Source organism: Macaca nemestrina, chromosome 13 (genome assembly GCF_043159975.1).
Source record: "Macaca nemestrina isolate mMacNem1 chromosome 13, mMacNem.hap1, whole genome shotgun sequence".
Lineage (NCBI taxonomy): Eukaryota > Metazoa > Chordata > Mammalia > Primates > Cercopithecidae > Macaca > Macaca nemestrina.
In genome coordinates this window covers 15,555,875-15,573,578 of record NC_092137.1, presented here as the reverse complement: position 1 = coordinate 15,573,578, position 17,704 = coordinate 15,555,875, and the positions used below count along the sequence as shown (strand labels likewise).

Below are 17,704 nucleotides of genomic sequence, written 5' to 3'. Positions count from 1 at the left end.
TAACTCAGAGAATTAGTGAGAGAACTAGTACTGTATATAAAGTGCCCTCATACAGAATGGCCTCAGTAGATGCTAATTCCCTTCTTTCTCTCCTTGGTAGTTATGGCTGCACTGATACTGCACAGTTCCTTCCAACAACTGTGTCCCGTCATTCACATATGCCACTTCCCTATGTATTTGCATCTACATTGAAGGTTACTAGAAACCTTATGGCATTTTCTAGTTCCAGTGATTTCTCCCCTTTAATTTCGTTACTTAAGAACAGAAGTCACATACTTTTTATAGGATAGCCAAGCTAAATGTTTGGTTTCATAAATGGGAAGAGTATCAAAGTTTGAGTAAGACAAACCTAACTTGAGTTTTGAATTTTGAGCTTACTCTGTGTTTATTGACAAGTCCTTAAATGTATGCAAGTTGGTATTCTATTCAGTCATATGTCTGTGTTTAGTTCAGGACTTTATTATTATACTACAAAAGAACACACACACACACTCAGGACTTTATTATTATACTACAAAAGAACACACACACACACACACACACACACACACACACACACACACACACACACTGAAGTCCTCCTTCTGCTCTTCCCTGATCCCATCGTCTCCGTTCTAGAGAGGACTGCTGTCCTGAGTTTTGTGTACGTGATTTTCTGGCTTTCTTTATAGTTTTATCACTCATTCATATTTGGTTTTGCTGTTTTAATTTTATGTAAATGGAGTCAATCACACGGAAGACATCACAGCTCTCACTTCGTGACTTGCTTTTTGGTGCGTGTTTTGCTTTAGTTTATTCATTTTTAACTACTGTTTAGGACATTTCATTTTGCAAATAATTTGCAACATATTTATTCATTCTCCTGTAGATTAAAATTTGGTTTGTTTCTAATTTTTTTTGTTATAAAGATAGTACTGTGGTAAAAATAATTGTGCATTCCTCTGATATATATGTCCGAAAGTTTCTGTAGGATGTATAATTAGGAGTGGCAATGCTGGATTGTCAGGTTAGTACATCTTCAACTTTACTAGATTATGCCAAATGTTTTCCAGAGTATTTGTACCAGGTTACAGTCCCATCAGCAGCTTATGAAAGTTTCTCTCGTTTCACATTCTCAGTAGTACTCTTGATGGTGTGAGACTTTTAAATGTTTGCTGATTTGGTAGATGTAAAAGAATATATCACTCTGGTTTTAATTTGTACTTTCCTGCTTACTGATGAAACTGAGTAGCTTTTCATATGTTATTGGCCATTCATGTTTTCTCATCTATGAAATGCTGGTTTTATTTCTTTTCTTTTGATAGGGGGTTTGTTGTTGACATTTTTATATAATCTAGATATTAATTCTTAGTCTATTACATGCATAATGAGTATTTTTTTTACCAAGATGTGACTTTTTAAAAATTTTTTTCTTATATTTACATTTTATTTTTATGAGTTGTATTTGCACATAATTTTAAGTGTTTAAATTTAAAAACTGACTCCTCCACCCAACTTCTTGCTTTCCAAAAGTAACCACTTTTAGCTATTTTAATTGGTTGTTTTGATTTTTTTCATATATTTAAATAAAAAGCTTACATTGTACTTCTTGATTCCAATTTTACACAATGTTTATTTACTTCCCTTTGTGGAAGATGGGTATTTAGTTTTCTTACTCTACCACGTGTATGCACAAATAACTTTCACTTTGTTCTCCTGTTATGTTACATCATATGTTAAATCCTGTTATATCATAATTTTATAGTTTTTTTCTTTTTTTTTGAGATGGAGTCTCACTCTGCCGCCCAGGCTGGAGTGCAGTGGCACAATCTCGGCTCACTACAAACTCTGTCTCTTGGGTTCACGCCATTCTCCTGCCTCAGCCTCCCGAGTAGCTGGGACTACAGGCGCCCGGCACCTTACCCAGCTAATTTTTTGTATTTTTAGTAGAGACAGGGTTTCACCGTGTTAGCCAGGATGGTCTTGATCTCCTGACCTTGTGATCCGCCCACCTTGGCCTCCCAAAGTGCTGGGATTACAGGCGTGAGCAACCACGCCCGGCCTATAGTATGATTATTATGGTTATGTAGATGATACTTATAGGTAAGACAAGAAGCTTGTATAGTATTTCATGATTTCAATGATTTTCCATTTTTATTTATTCATTTTTTCATTCGACAAGCATATATTGATTTCCTACTCTGTGCCACATACTGTTCCAGGTGCTTAGGGTATATCTTCCTCCTGGAACTTTTTGAGGGAATGACAGACAACAAACGATGAATATAAAGTATGCGAGGAGCTAAGTATTATGGGAAAAAATAATCAGAGATGGAGAGTGGAAGGCTGGGAGAGTAGGGTGCAAGTTCTAGTTTGAAATACGGTGGCTGCATTACCCTCACTGAGGAAGTGACATTTGTGCAAAGCCCTGCAGTAGGTAAGGGTATTAGTAGTTTTTAGGTATCTGGGAGAAGAGTATTCTATGCAGCAGGAATAGCCAGAGCAAAAGCCCTGAGTTGGAAGTGTGCTTGGCATTTTTAGGAACAGCAGTGAAGCTAGTTAGGCTGAAGCAGATTGTGATGCAGAGTAACAAGGTGAGGTCAAAGAGAGCGTGGTGAGTGCTGAATCATGCAGGGCTTTGCATGCTATAGGAAGACCCACCTGGTAACTTCTTACTTGTTTATTTTCCTTGTAGTTAATAATTCTTTTTAATTTGTCATGTTTTGAAATGTACTTATCACAGACTTTCCCCTAAACTCACCGCCATAGTGTAAACCTCCTGTTAGGTGTGCTGTTGGATCATCTTGAAGAGGTCTCAGAACTCTTCTGAGATCATGCAAGATCAGGTGCATTCAGTGTAGTATGGCCATGGATGGAGATCTCAGAACTTTCTGATCTGCTCCAGTTTGGATTTAACACCTGCCACATAGCTATTGTCTTGGAATTTCACTTCACCATTATGCAGAAGATTGCTTCCCTATTTCTCTCTGGTTACATGACCTGTTCCTTATATATATATATTTTTTTTCTTTTTTGGTTTATTTAACTGTTTTGGTGGGTCACAACCTCCTGTAACTTCCTGAGAAATGGTACATGGGAAATACATTTTTTTGAAGCCCTGCATATCTGAAAATGGCTTCATTTTATCTTCATGCACTTAATTGATCATTTGACTGAATAGAATTGTAGGATGGAAATACTTTTTCTGTAAAATTTTGAAGGTATTGTTCTATTTTCTTGTAGCTTCTAGTAGTGTTGCTCTCGAGAATGTCATTGTAGTGTAAAACCCATGTTTCTTTCTTTCTCTGCTTTTTGTCTTCTTTCTCTCTGGAATGTAAGATTCTCTTTTTTTCCCCCAGTGTTCTGAAATTTGACCATGTTATGACTTGGCGTAGGTTTACTAATATCCACGATGCTGGCCCTTCACTTTAGATAGTAAAAAATCTCACTTTTGAGAAAATTCTTTGAATTATTTCTTTGATTATTTCTTCTTCTTCTTCTTCTTCCTTTTTTTTTTTTTTTTTTTTTTTTTAATTCTCTGGGATTTCTGTTATCTAGATGTAGGGTCTCCTAGAATGACCTTTAATTTTTTCCCACTCTCCTTTCCCCCGCTACTTTGTTTTTGTGGAAAAGAGAGAAGTAAAATATTATTTTAATTTTTTCTGTATAAATACATGTACTTACTGAAGAAAGTAGTTTGAAACGCTTTTTGAGATCTTTTATAAATATAGTAAATTACTGATACATATGATTTTATTTTGAAAAAATCTATATTCTGGTTAATTTTTGCCGATATGTTTCCTATATTACAAATTCTTTTGTGCTGCATCTCCTTTTTAAATTAGTTATCGTGATTTTAGATTTTATTGTTATATTTTTCACTTATAGAAGTTCTCTTTAGTTTTTTAAATATCTTTCTTAAAAAAAGACAAAAGGGAGTTGAAATGAATATTTAGCGAGCCCCAGGATGTTTTGAGGATTAAATATTCAGCACATGGTAGGTTTTCAGGAAATGATAGGTAAAGTTATTATTTAGTATTGCATAAATATAATACTTAAAAAACTTACTCCTTTTGATTTGTGTGGCTCTGTTTAAGAGTTAGTTGTTTATCCTTAAGAAATTTGATGATCAGTTTAAAAAATCTGGCTAACTAAAAAAAATTTAAAATTTAAAAATATTAATTTAATTTAAAAATTAAATATTTAATATTAAATTAAAAATTTAAACATAATTTAAAAATATTAACAGTAGGTAATCTGAAATGATAATAGACTTCTGTTTTATTTTGGATATAGTTGAATGTTTATATGTGAAGTTAGAGGTCTTTGCATTTTATAGTATTGAATGTAATCCTATATGCTGCAAATAATTACACAATTTATTACAACAAAACATTTTTGATTATAAAATAAACATATTACAATAATAAAATCATGCCATTTTGATTTTATTTTTGTCAAATTCTTATATAAAGACTGGCCTTTCAATATTTAATATGTTAGATCTTATATTTTCTGTGCCTAGCTTCACATTAAGTCTTGAATTTAAATCTTGCTATTAGAAATGGAATAGAATTTGTTTTGCTGTGACATGCTCAGTTCTTTATTGTGAATTTTGCCAAGCTTTGACAGTGCATATACAGTACCCATGGCACTCTGATTGCTAGTTTGATTTCTGTTGAGGGTGACCTCTTGTTTATGTTAACATTTACTTTGGGATCACATTTTATCGTTTAAGCAGGGTTTCCTCCTTTAAAGTCTTTTGGGTTTAGTTCAAGTTGATTTTTTGGTTTTATTTTATTTATTTATTTGAGAGAGGGTCTCACCCTGTCATCCATGCTGGAGTCCAGTGCATGATTTTGGCTTACTGCAGCCTCAACCTCCTGGGCTCAAACGATCCTCCCACTTCAGCCTCTCAAGTAGCTGGGACCACAGGCGAACGCCACCACACCTGGCTGTTGATTTTGGAGAGATAGGGTTTTGCCATGTTGCTCAGGCTGATCTTGCACTCCTGAGCTCAAGCAATCTACCCACCTCAGTCTCCCAAAGTGCTGAGATTACGGGCATGAGCCACCACGCCCTGCTAATTTTGTTGTTTTAAAGTGTAGTTATTAATACCTCACTTTCTCAGCACATATATATACTTTTTGAATATGTTTCTTAAAAAGCGTGTGTGTTCAGTTACAGAAGTTGTTGGTATTAGGATGATTGATGAGGTAGAAAGTCCATTCTATCTTTATCTGGCCTGCTTTCCGTGACCGTCTTTATTGTGGCTTGCCTTGTGGAATGCACCATGTTAGGGGTTGGGGGAGATGTGAAGATGGAGAGCAATTCTGACCTAAGATCTCATATTCTTAGGAAATAATATATGTGTGTATTCATATATATATATATTTTTTAATTTTATTTATTTATTTTTTTTGAGATGGAGTCTCACTCTGTTGCCCAGGCTAAAGTGCAATAGTGTGATCTCAGCTCACTGCAACCTCTGCCTTCCTGGTTCAAGTGATTCTTCTGCCTTAGCCTCCTGAGTAGCTGGGATTACAGGCACTTGACATCAGGTCTGGCTAATTTTTGTATTTTTGTAGAGACTGGGTTTCACAATGTTGGCCAGGCTGGTCTCGAACTCCTGACCTCAGGTCATCCTCCCGCCTCAGACTCCCAAAGTGTTGGGATTACAGGCGTGAGCCATCATGCCAGGCCAGTGTATGCGTATGTTTTTTACTAATGTCTAAAATACATTTCTTTCTCTGAATGCTCTATGTGTGTGTGTATATATATACATTTACATATCTAAACATATATAATATATAAAAATGTATTTCACATATATTAAAATATATATTATATATTTATTATATAAATATAAATATAAATATATTCATATTATTTATAAATAAGCGCCTTAAAGGAATGCAGATACAGTGAGGTGGGGGTCCAAATAAAGGAGCTACTACTTGCTTGAAGGAGCACGGAAGCATCGCAGGTAGCACTTGGACTTGCTTTGGTGAATGGATACAATCCAGATATGATGGACATTCTAGACAAAGTGACAATGTTAATAGTGGCAAGGGAAAAGAAATCATGGTGTAGTTTTGGGAAATTGTAAGTGGTGTAGCTTGGCTGACACTGTAGAGTGTGTGTCTGAGGACAAGGGAGGTGATAGTGGTGGTAGGAGATAGGACATGGGAAGGGCAGGTTGAGGCCCGTTAATTGGGAGTGGTAAGAGGCAGCTTATTCTTTAGGGGACTCAAATTTTTGAGCTGAAGAAATACGATCATTTGTGGTTTGAGGAATGTTGATTCCATAGGGAGATACTAGAGGCTGGGTGACTCGTAGATGATCAGGTACTAGTTCACGCCACACGTGACAAGGACCTACTCGTTATCTTATATATAACTGCTATTCTGTGTTTGTACCACAGTTTGGGCACTATTTAAATACACCATATTTTATTGTTAATTGTTTTCTATTTTGATGAATATATCCTTCTATAGTGTGAACATCTGCCCTCCAAAATCCATGTGTTGAAACTTAACGGCCAATGCGATGGCGTTAAGAGGTGAGGCCTTTAAGACATGATGAGGCCGTTAGGACTCCTCCGTCATGAGTGTGTTTAAGGCCCTCATAGAAGAGGCTCCACCCGTTGTCTTCCCACCTTCTGCCATGTGAGGACACAGTGTTCCTCCCCTCTGGCAGATGCAGAAACAAGGTGCCATTTAGGAAGTAGAGAGCAGCTCCCACCAGACAACCAACCTCACCACACCTTGTGAACTTCCCAGTCTTCGGAACTGTGAGAATATAGGTTTCTGTTCTTCATAAATTACTCAGTCTCTCAGGTATTTTGTTATGGTAGTTCAAATAGGTGGACACATATCTCATATCTCCAATTAGACTATCAGATACTTGAAAGCAAGGAATATGTGGTATACACCTTTGTAAAAGTCGCAATGAATAGTGTATGAGCTCTGGCTTTGAGGGCACCTTGAATAAATAACTTTTATTTTTTGAGTAGAGAAGAAAATTTATGTTTCTTTCTTTTGACTTTTCCTTTTTTCTCCTTTTCCATTTTGTGTTCTTCTTCATACCCCACATTTCTGTGTTTTTTTTTTTTTCCTCTCTCTTGTCCCTTTTAAAAGAAGGGTATTTTATATCTTAATGCTGGACTGTTTTTGTTTGATTGTTTATTTCATACTGACTACTCCACTCTCTTCAATTGTTACAAGAGTCAGTATTTGATTTCTTTTTTTCCTGGCATTATTTCAGGAAGGTAAGTGGGACTGTAGGATTGAAATGATCGTACTGAATAGTTATTATGGGATAAAGTTCCTTAAAGTCAGATTATACTTACTACTTTTAAGATGTTTACTTTTTGACTCAGGATCTAAGCAATTTAGGGTATTTTTGAGGGGCAGTCTCCATTTAAATAAGAATGTCTGGAAAGTTTGATATATTATCAAACCAAAGAAAGAGGGCCTTTTGTTGGTTGTACAATCATATACATCTCTTGGTGGCAGTTAGTTTGGAGATGGATGACTGCATTATTGTTTCTGAATGAAGATTGTTGTAAAGCAAGGAGCACGTGTAAGTGGCCTGTTGTATGTGACGAAAATTTTGCTAGCTTGTTTGTATTTTCCATTATGTGGTCTTTTTTTTTTTTTTTAAACGAAAGAAGCTGAAATATTTATCACTTTTTTTTTTTTTTTTTTTTTGAGATGGAGTTTTGCTCTGTCGCCCAGGCTGGAGTGCAGTGGCACGGTCTCGGTTCACTGCAAGCTCCGCCTCCCGGGTTCACGCCATTCTCCTGCCTCAGCCTCCTGAGTAGCTGGGACTACAGGCGCCTGCCACTGCGCCCGGCTAATTTTTGTATTTTTAGTAGAGACGGGGTTTCACCGTGGTCTTGATCTCCTGACCTTGTGATCCACCCGCCTCGGCCTCCCAAAGTGCTGGGATTACAGGCGTGAGCCACTGCACTCGGCCTATTTATCACATTTTTATTTATTTTCTGTTATTCCAGTAATGTGGGCCTGTGATGTTTATCATCCACAAAGATTTTATAAATGTGAAGATAATCAGCCAGAGTTGAATTTCGATAAATTGGTAATATACAAACTCAGGGTTTTATGAAATTCATCGTTTTGTCTAATGTTGCGAGCATTGTTGAAGAAGAGAAACTGAGATGGTAAATTTGGTAATATGAAACAAAAATTAGTTGAGAAGCTTTGGGATAAGCTCTATGAATATGCTGATTTTGACTATTTTCTTTCTTACATATCCTAACTCACAGCCTAATGTATTTTATCCTTAAACTCTCAGACTGTCTCATTCCAGTCTTGCTTCCTTTCTTCAACCTACCCCAACACCTCGCTGCCATCTTTTTTGTATTCTTAATGTTCTCTTTGCTCTGTTGGTTTTAGCAGAGATTACAGCCTAATTCTGGCTGAGAAGATTCTCTGATCTCTGCATTGTTAGACGAGATGGCATTAAGCTTTTTGTTCATGGTGGGTACTATGCTTGCTGGTGGAGATTCAAATGTAGTACCTGCCCTGTAGGAGTTTACACCCTATATGGGAATCATACAGTCCCAAATAACACTTAATGAGTTAGGTTCAAATAGAACACTTTATGTATAGATTTTTAAGTGGCACTTACTGCTTTCAGTAGTATATAACTTTTTTAGTTTTGTGATTTTGTTCCTATTTTTGTTTTCAATTTTGTTGAAAATTTTTATAAGCAACATCTGACGTGGCTTTGTATTTCCAACATTTCCTTGATAGCTACAAAAAGGTAATTAGTGTTTGAAGGTAGCTACTTCTAGACTCTAATTTACATCTCAACAAAGTCAAAAGGCAGAGAATATACCTACTTTCTTGGGAGAAGCTGTGCTTTTTGAAAAGCCACTCATGTTCGCATTCCTTGATGACCCTTTGACACTGATTTTCAGTATATAATTGATTGATTTTTACTAAATGTTTAGAGTTATGCAACCACTACTACAGTTGGTTTTATATCTACAGAAAATTTTAAAAATATTTTTTAATGTAATAGAATGTGTACTGGAATAGGAGACAGGAGCCCTGAATTCTGTTCTTGATTGTCCTACTTTCTAACTGTGTAATCCCAAAGCAAGTCATTTACTCTTTCTTTACCACACTTTTCTGGCACTGTACTGGGCACAGACCACAGTTCTTCAAGCACCAAGTAGGGTCATTGTAGATTACTGTGTAGCATTTGACAGAGGAAAATTGTGGTGGAGAGTTTAACAGCAGGCATTGTGGAAAGATTCATTGTCAGGGATACCTGGCAGGCAACAGCAGGCTTCAGAGACAAAACTTACTTTTCCTGGGAGAACAAGTTTGAGTAAGACTTCAAAAATTAAATTGCTGGTATTGGGATGGAAATTGGGAATTTGGTTTCAGAACCTGGACAGTCATTTAAATCTGGATAAAAAGTAGATGTGGAATAAACCATATAGGTAGATGCTGAACATATTTTGTTTTTGTAGTGGAGTTGCTTAAATCCACCCTAAGGATCGAGAGGGAATTAAATCTTCAGCTTATGTTCTTTAGCATCAGCTGTGGGTTGAGGGAAGGAAACAGGCAAGAACGTCCAAGAACTCTAAGTTAATTTATTCATTAGTACTTTTATTGACATTCTGTGCCAGGCCAATGACTCTTAACAAGGTGTGGACAGCAGAATTACCTATTGAAAATTAAAAAAATTGCATACCTAGGTCCTACCCTCAAAGACTTGATCAGGTGTCCTCCCCTCCAGTTAAAAATCCTTGTGCTATAAGCTCTGGGAGATTTAATGGGATGAATGGGATAATGACTAGGATATGTTCCTTGCTTTGAAGTTGCCCTAATGAGGGATAGCAATAAATTTCATTTTAGTTGCTCTCTCCCTTCCATTGGTTGTAGCTGCCTAAAAAACTGGGCGAAGAAGTACTGTGAGGCCAGGCCTGGGCCCATAAGGAGCTAAGATTGATGGTTGACACAAGTGTAGAAGTAGCAGAACTGGATATCCATCTTCTCTTGTCTGTCTGCATGGGGTGAGCATGTGTATGCATGTGTGTTTATTCTGACTTCCTTGGAAGCCTACAACATGCCAGTCAGACCGCTAAGGCACTTGTTGCAGGTAGGGGTGACAAACATGAGTAAAACACAAGTTCATGCCATCAAGATTTCATGCTCAGAGAGAAACAGTTTTCTCTTTAGCGAGGTTACTGTAATCCAGAAAACTTCAAAGACCCAGAAAACTGAATTTGTCAATGTGCAGAGAGGATATCACACTTAGGGGCTAATGTAGCTAAAAAGATTTATGTAAAGAAAAAAGCATCAGTGAGCCAATATAATACTTTATTTTGAAAACTATAAAATGGACCAGGAAACTTGTCTTGATAGACCCATGTGGGAATCCCAATTGTAATCAGAAGTTTGTTTAGTAAGCACAGACAGCAAAAGTAGTGTTATAGTATTGACATTTAGCTGAAGTACCTAGATTTTCCATGTCTACCGCAAGGAAAGCCTTACCAGTAGAACTTTATACTTAAATTCCTTTTGCTAAGAATCTTCTAATTGACACATGTATTTGTTCTTTATATGTATTCATAGCTAGATAATATTTGCATACATATATTTTACAAAACCACATATATGATGCTTATATGATGCTGCCAGCTCTCCCCCTACTCCTACCCCAGTTTGAACCGGGACATGTAATAAGTGCACACAATCTATATCATCACATTTACTCAAGAATATCTACCTTTGCAAAACCTGTGTGGGGCATCTTGCTCCCCATATCACAGTTAGGAACCACTGCCATCATCTTGGCAGTCAGGAAGTCACTCTGTTTCAGGTATTATTTTATCTTTTTCCATTCACCGTGTATCTCCCAAATACGGCAACATGATGGCTTTACATTTTACATGCACAAATGTTTCTAATTTGTGTAAAAAATCTGTGGTGTCACAGAGAGTAGTGGTTATGATAAAGCACAGTTGTTTAGCTTTTATGTGCTAACTTTAAATAAATGAACAAATAAAAAGATGATGTAAATGATACCTTTAATATACCAAAAAATCATTTGAAAGAGGTATGCTAGCGTCTGAAGGTTGAGATATATTTCCTACCTTAGTTAGCTTTTTTTCACTGTTCACTACTAGTAGATAGAAATACAGTTTATTTATTTATTTATTTGGAGACATAATCTCGCTCTGTTCCCCAGGCTGGAGTGCAGTGGCGTGATCTCGGCTCACTGCAACCTTTGTCTCCCAGGTTCAAGTGATTCTCCTGCCTCAGCTTCTTGAGTTGTTGGGATTACAGGCATCTACCACCATACCCAGCTAATTTTTGTATGTTTAATAGAGACAGGGTTTCACCATGTTGGCCAAGGTGGTCTCAAACTCCTAACCTCCGGTGATTCGCCCATCTTGGCCTCCCAAAGTGTTGGGATTACAGGCATGAGCCACTGCACCTAGCCTATAGAAATACAGTTTATTTTTGCACAGTCATTCCTTGGTATCTGTGGAGGCTGGGTTCTAGGACCCCTCCTGGATACCAAAACTCACAAATGCTCAAGTCCCTGATGTGAAATGGCGTAGTATTTGCATATAATCTATGCACATCCTCCTGTGTATTTCACGTCGTCTGTAGACTATGTATAATATCTCATCCAATGTAAATGCTCTATAAATAGTTGTCATACTGTATTGTTTAGAGAATGACAAGAAAAAAAGTCTATACATGTTCAGTACAGTTACAACCATCCCTTTTTTTTCTGAATATTTTTCATCTGTGGTTGGTTGAATCCCCGTATGCAGAACCCATGGATGCGGAATGCTGCCTGTACAGCTGATCCTTGAACGACACAGGGTTCTACTGCATGGGTCCACTTACACGCAGATTTTTTTCAATAAATATATTAGAAATGTTTTTTTGAAGATTGGCAACAACATGAAGAAACTTGCAGATGAACCACATACCTTGGAAGTATCAAAAATATTGAGAAAAAATTAGATATGTCATGAATGCATAAAATATATGCAGATATAATTCTATTTTATTACCATGTAATATACACAAATCTATTATAAAAAAATAACATTTATCAAAACTTACAGACCGTGTATGGTGACATTCACAGTCAAGAGAAATGTAAACAATCATAAAGATGTAGTGTTAAATAATAACTGCATAAAGTAGCTGTGGTAATACTGTACTATGGTAATAATTTTGTAGCCACCTGTTGCTGTTGCAGTGAGCTTGCGTTGCAAGTACCCACTTAAAATGTTGCACGGTGCTAATCATCTCCAAGTGAGCAGTTAGTCTCCAGGAAATTGCGTATCACAGTAAAAAGTAATCTCTCGAGGTTCTCGTGTATTTTTCATAGTGTTTAGTGCGGTACTGTAAACCTTGAATAATGCCATGGGACCCATACGAAGTCCCACTAGTGATGCTGGAAGTGCTCCCAGGAAGCAGGGAGAAGTCACGACATGACAAGAAAAAGTTGAATCGCTCGATATGCGCCACAGGTTGAATCTACAGCTGTGGTGCGCACCCTTTCAGACAGATGATTGATCTTATAAACAGACTATGTAAACATACAGCATTGATAAATACAGTACAGTACTGTAAATGTATTTAATCTTAGGATTTTTTCTTAATAACATTTTCATTTCTTTAGCTTACTTTACTGTAAGAATACAGTATGTAATACCTATAAAATATGTGTTAATAGACTGTTTTTGTTATCAGTAAGGCTTGGGTCAACATTAGCCTATTAGTAGTTAAATTTTGGGGCAGTCAAAAGTTATACATGGATTTTGCCTGCTTGGGGGCTGGCACCCGTAACCCTGTGGTATTCAGGGGTCAGCTGTGTATTGCTCCTACATTAAACTTGGTTATCAATTCTCATAGTATTTTAATGGAATCTTTTGGCCATATTTTTTCCCTTACCTATTCTATATATTTTTATAGGCAGCCTTATTCAGACCTAGTGGTTTTTAACTACTTAAATGCATATGTAATACCTTCTAAGTCTGTATCCCAGAAGGTACTCCTAGGCCACAAAGCTGCTTATTCACTCGCTTACTGAACATCTTTTCCTGGATAGCTCACAACTACCTTGTACTTATTATATTCTGTGTTCATAATTTTCCTCCTTCAAACCTGCTTTTTCTCATGTATTCCCATATCTTGATGTATAATATTTCCACCAGGCCAGAATTTGAGATTTATGTTAGATAATTCTCAACTCGTTCTTATGATCTTCAAGCCTTGTTGATTCTGCTTCTTTAGTATGCCTCCTCCTCCCCATTTCTAGTGCCATCCTTATAATTCAGACCCTCGTTACTTCTGACCCAATTTACTTATCAAGTTGTTTCCTCTTCCTCTAATTTCTTTTCATTTCTGTTGTTAGAAAGAATCACAGGTCTTAAAATACAACTCTGATCATTTACTTCTCTACTTAGAAATCCTTCTCTGATTTCCTTTAGCCCTTGGGATAGAGATATCGCTTCTTAGATTAGTATTAAAGGCCTTTTGTAGCTTGGCCTTTTGTCTGTCTAGCTTCCTATTACACCCTCTCATGTTTTCTTTGCTCTGTGCCAGCGGTCAGCACACTTCCTGTAAAGGGGCAGATTGTAAATATTTTAGACTGTGCGGGCCATATGGTCTCTGTTATAACTGCTTAACTCTCCTCTTGTAGTGTGAAAGCAGACATGACAACATATAAAATTCACAGTGTGGCTGTGTTCCATAAAGCTTTATTTACAAAAATCGATGGTGGGCTGAATTTGATTTGAGGGACTGGAGTTTGCTGGCCCCTGGTCTAGATAACTCTAGGCATGTGTAAATTTCTGTATTTCTCAAAATGTCATTGTTGTTTTTAAAGCCAAAAACCCTGTCTTAGAACTGTATCATTAGTCTCAGCAGCACGGTGCTTCGCATGGAGTACTTGTCAGTAGATTTTGGTTAAATTGTTAAATATACTTGACTTTGTCAAAGCATATAAAGAGAGAAAGCAATACTAATACACTAGAATGTAATTTCCATGAAAGCAGAAACTTCATCTGTGTTATTTACGGCTCTATTTTCAGCTTTTAGACTAGGGCTTGGCACATACTTGGTGCTCAATAAATGTTTCTCAGTAAATAAATGAAAGCCTGACTTTGGAAGAATTAAAATGTAAGAGCTAGGTGGAGCAACTGTATGAATGGAAGGGTTTTTCCAAACTTTTCTTTGGTGAAATTACAGTCTCACTGTAATTTCACAAGTGATTCTTTGGTCACACCTCTTCAGGGTGACCAAAGAATCAGAATAGATGTTTCTGTAAGATGGGATCACCTCCGCCAGCTGGGTCAAAGAAGGTAGTGTTAAGATTGCGGTCAGTTAATGATATAGTAATGCCATAAGATTGTAAACTCCATGAGGGCAGGGAATACTTGATTTCATCACACAGTATTTCCTACACTGCTAGCTTAGCACCTTGCAAGTTTTAGACACTTTCTGAATTGACATTGAATTGACTTCAATTGAAGATTATAATAGATGAAATTAACTTTATAGAGCCTTTACTGATGACCAGATACTTATATATGCTGAATCCTACTCATCACAGTATGAGATGGTTTCATAACTGCTCTTGTGTGTGTAGAGAAACCTAAGCTCCTAGAGCTCAAGAAACTTTCCTAAGATGGCATGACTGTTCAGTGGTAAATTCATGTCTTTGATTCCCATGCCCAGTAAGCTTTTCTCTGGCAAACTCTGGCCTGTGGGCCAAATGTGGCCTGTTTCTAAGCATAGATTTTATATTTTTTAAATTGTTGAAAAAAACCTCAAAAGAATATTTTATCATACATGAAAATTATATGAAATTCAAATTTCAGTGTTTATAAAGAAAGATTTATAGGAACATAGCCACGCTTTTTTTTTTGTTTTACATATTGTCTGGTTTTTTTTCATGCTCTGACATAAACTAGTAGTTGTGAGAGACCATATGGCCCACAGAGCCTAAAATATTTATAATCTAGCCTTTTACACAAAATGTTTTCTGGCCCCTGTTTTATGTCATCCAACAATCTGTCTGAGTGTGGGTCTAGTTCTGTTTGGGAGGTAGAAAGTAAGGAGTGTTGAACTTCATAGATTTTTTTGTAGTTCTTTTTTTTGAGACAGGGTCTCGCCCTGTCCTTCATATTTGAGTGCAGTGATATATGTGATCCTGGCTTGCTGCAGCTTCTACCTCCTGGACTCAAGCGATCCTCCCTCCTCAGCCTTCTGAGTAACTGGGACTACAGGTATGTGTCACAACACCCAGCTAATTTTTAAATTTTTGAGGCAATGCGGTCTTGCCATGTTGCTCAAGCTGGTCTCTAACTCCTGACTTTAAGTGAGCTTCCTGCCTGGGCCTCCCAAACTGCCGGAATTACATATGTAAGTCACTGTGCCTGGCCTTTCCATACTTCTTGATTCTAAACTCTAAATTGTATTTTAAAAAATTTATAATTGGGCCGGGTGCGGTGGCTCAAGCCTGTAATCCCAGCACTTTGGGAGGCCGAGACGGGCGGATCACGAGATCAGGAGATCGAGACCATCCTGGCTAACACGGTGAAACCCCGTCTCTACTAAAAAATACAAAAAACTAGCTAGGCGAGGTGGCAGCTGTCTGTAGTCCCAGCTACTCGGGAGGCTGAGGCAGGAGAATGGCGTGAACCCGGGAGGCGGAGCTTGCAGTGAGCTGAGATCTGGCCACTGCACTCCAGCCTGGGCGACAGAGCGAGACTCTGTCTCAAAAAAAAAAGAAAAAAAAAAAAAAATTTATAACTGAGTACCACTCAGTTTTAAATAGGATGCCCAGTCATCAAATTGCCAGGTAATGATTTCATTAATGAACTAGGAAGTCCAGGAAAAATTCTCAAATTTTATCTTTAATAATTAATCATTCAATATAATCAGTTTTCTGTGATTATTCTTAAGCACATGTTGACTAAATAGTCTGATGCATCATAATTTGACCTATAGTAAAGTGTATCTTCTAGAGATCAGATAACAGATTCAAACATAAAGTATAGCAGTGGTTCTCAAAGTGTGGTCCCTGACCAGTATCATCAGAATAACTGGGGAAATGGTTAGAAATGCAAATTCTTGGCTGGTTACAGTGGCTCATGCCTGTAGTCCCAACACTTTGGGAGGCCAAGGCAGGAAGGTCACTTGCACCTAGGAGTTTGAGACCAGCCTGGGCTACATAGGGAGATCCTTGTTTCTACAAAAGATTAAAAAAAGAAAAAAATTAGCCAGGCACGCACGTGCCTGTATTCCCAACTACTTGGGAGGCTGAGGGTGCGAAGATCACTTGAACCTGGGAGGTACACTGTAGTGAGCTGTGATTGTGCCACCACTGCACTCCAGCTTGGGTGACAGAGTGAGACCCAGTCTCAAAAATTAAAAAAAAAAAAAATAGAGAAATGCAAATTATTGGAGTCTATGCTAGACTTCCTGATTTGGATGCTGCAGAGTGGTGGCCCAGTAATCTATTTTAACAAGCCTTTTAGGTGATTCTGAGGCTTATATGTGAGAACTGCTAATATAAAGTGTCATGATTATATATGCTTTCTTCTTATAAATACCGTAATAAATAAGGATAAGCAGAGTTTAAAATATTGAGCTAGCAGGATTTTTGTAGTAAAGAATGTTTAGGATATACTACAATGAATTAATATTGAGAACATTTCGGTTTTCCCAAGAGTTATGTCTTCTAGCTGTGAATTGATAGGTGACGTTTTTTGAGCCCTTACTTTGCCAAGTGTGGTTAAGGCAGTTTTAAATTTTGGGATATGGGGAGTATTTTCTTTCTTTCTTTTTCTTTATTGGTTACTGGTCATTGGACAGATTCCTTCCTTGGTTTTAAGGAGTTTTAAGCCACTAGATGGCAGATTTTTCCAACATTTATTAGATTGAAGAGCCTTCTTAATAAGCCATTTATAATTCTTCTTGAACCAATTTTTAGTGTAACTTTTTTTGTTAATTAAAAACATTTAAATTGCTACATAAGATACCATGATATCTTAATATATGTATACAATGTGTAATGATCAGATCAGGGTATTTAGGATCTCCATCACCTAAACATTTGCCATTTCTTTGTGTTGGGAACATTTCAAATCTCTTCTAGCTATTTTAAAATATATGATAAATTATTACTAACTATAGTCACCCTACTACGCTATCAAACACCAGAACTTACTCCTTGATCTAACAGTATGTCTGTATCCACTAACTTTCACAGTTCGTCGGTATCACGTATAGTCAGCTGCTTAGGGGCTTGCATTCTGCCTGTACTTGCCTTTTCTCTATTGCCCTGGTCACGTCTGTGATACCGCCCCCTGTTCTTCTCTGGCCTCTACCTTTAATCTTGCTCCTTTAATTCACTCCTCCTTAGGTTTTTTCACTCCATCAGTCACAGTTTATTTTTGTTGTCCGATACCTGTGTTCCTGCTTTGAGTTTTTGACTCTCAGAATTTTAGAGCTGGAAAAGAGTTCATCCATCATTTGGTTCAACCTCTTCATTTCTCAGGTAGGAGAACTGAAGCCTAGAGAAGTTAAGACAAGGACAAGGACTATGTCTTATTTATCTTTGTGGCACCGTAGTTCTTGGCACTTAGTGCCCAGAGAGATGTGTCTTTTGAAACAACCGTAGTAAATGCTCTAAAGGATACAACAATGAA

The 17,704-nt window shown here is 37.2% G+C and overlaps 1 protein-coding gene across 2 annotated transcripts in view; it reads left to right on the top strand.

Annotated features, from left to right (window-relative positions):
* Positions 1–17,704, top strand: part of LOC105486455 (NBAS subunit of NRZ tethering complex) — a 390,628-nt gene that overhangs the window by 26,703 nt on the left and 346,221 nt on the right. The window lies entirely within an intron of this gene.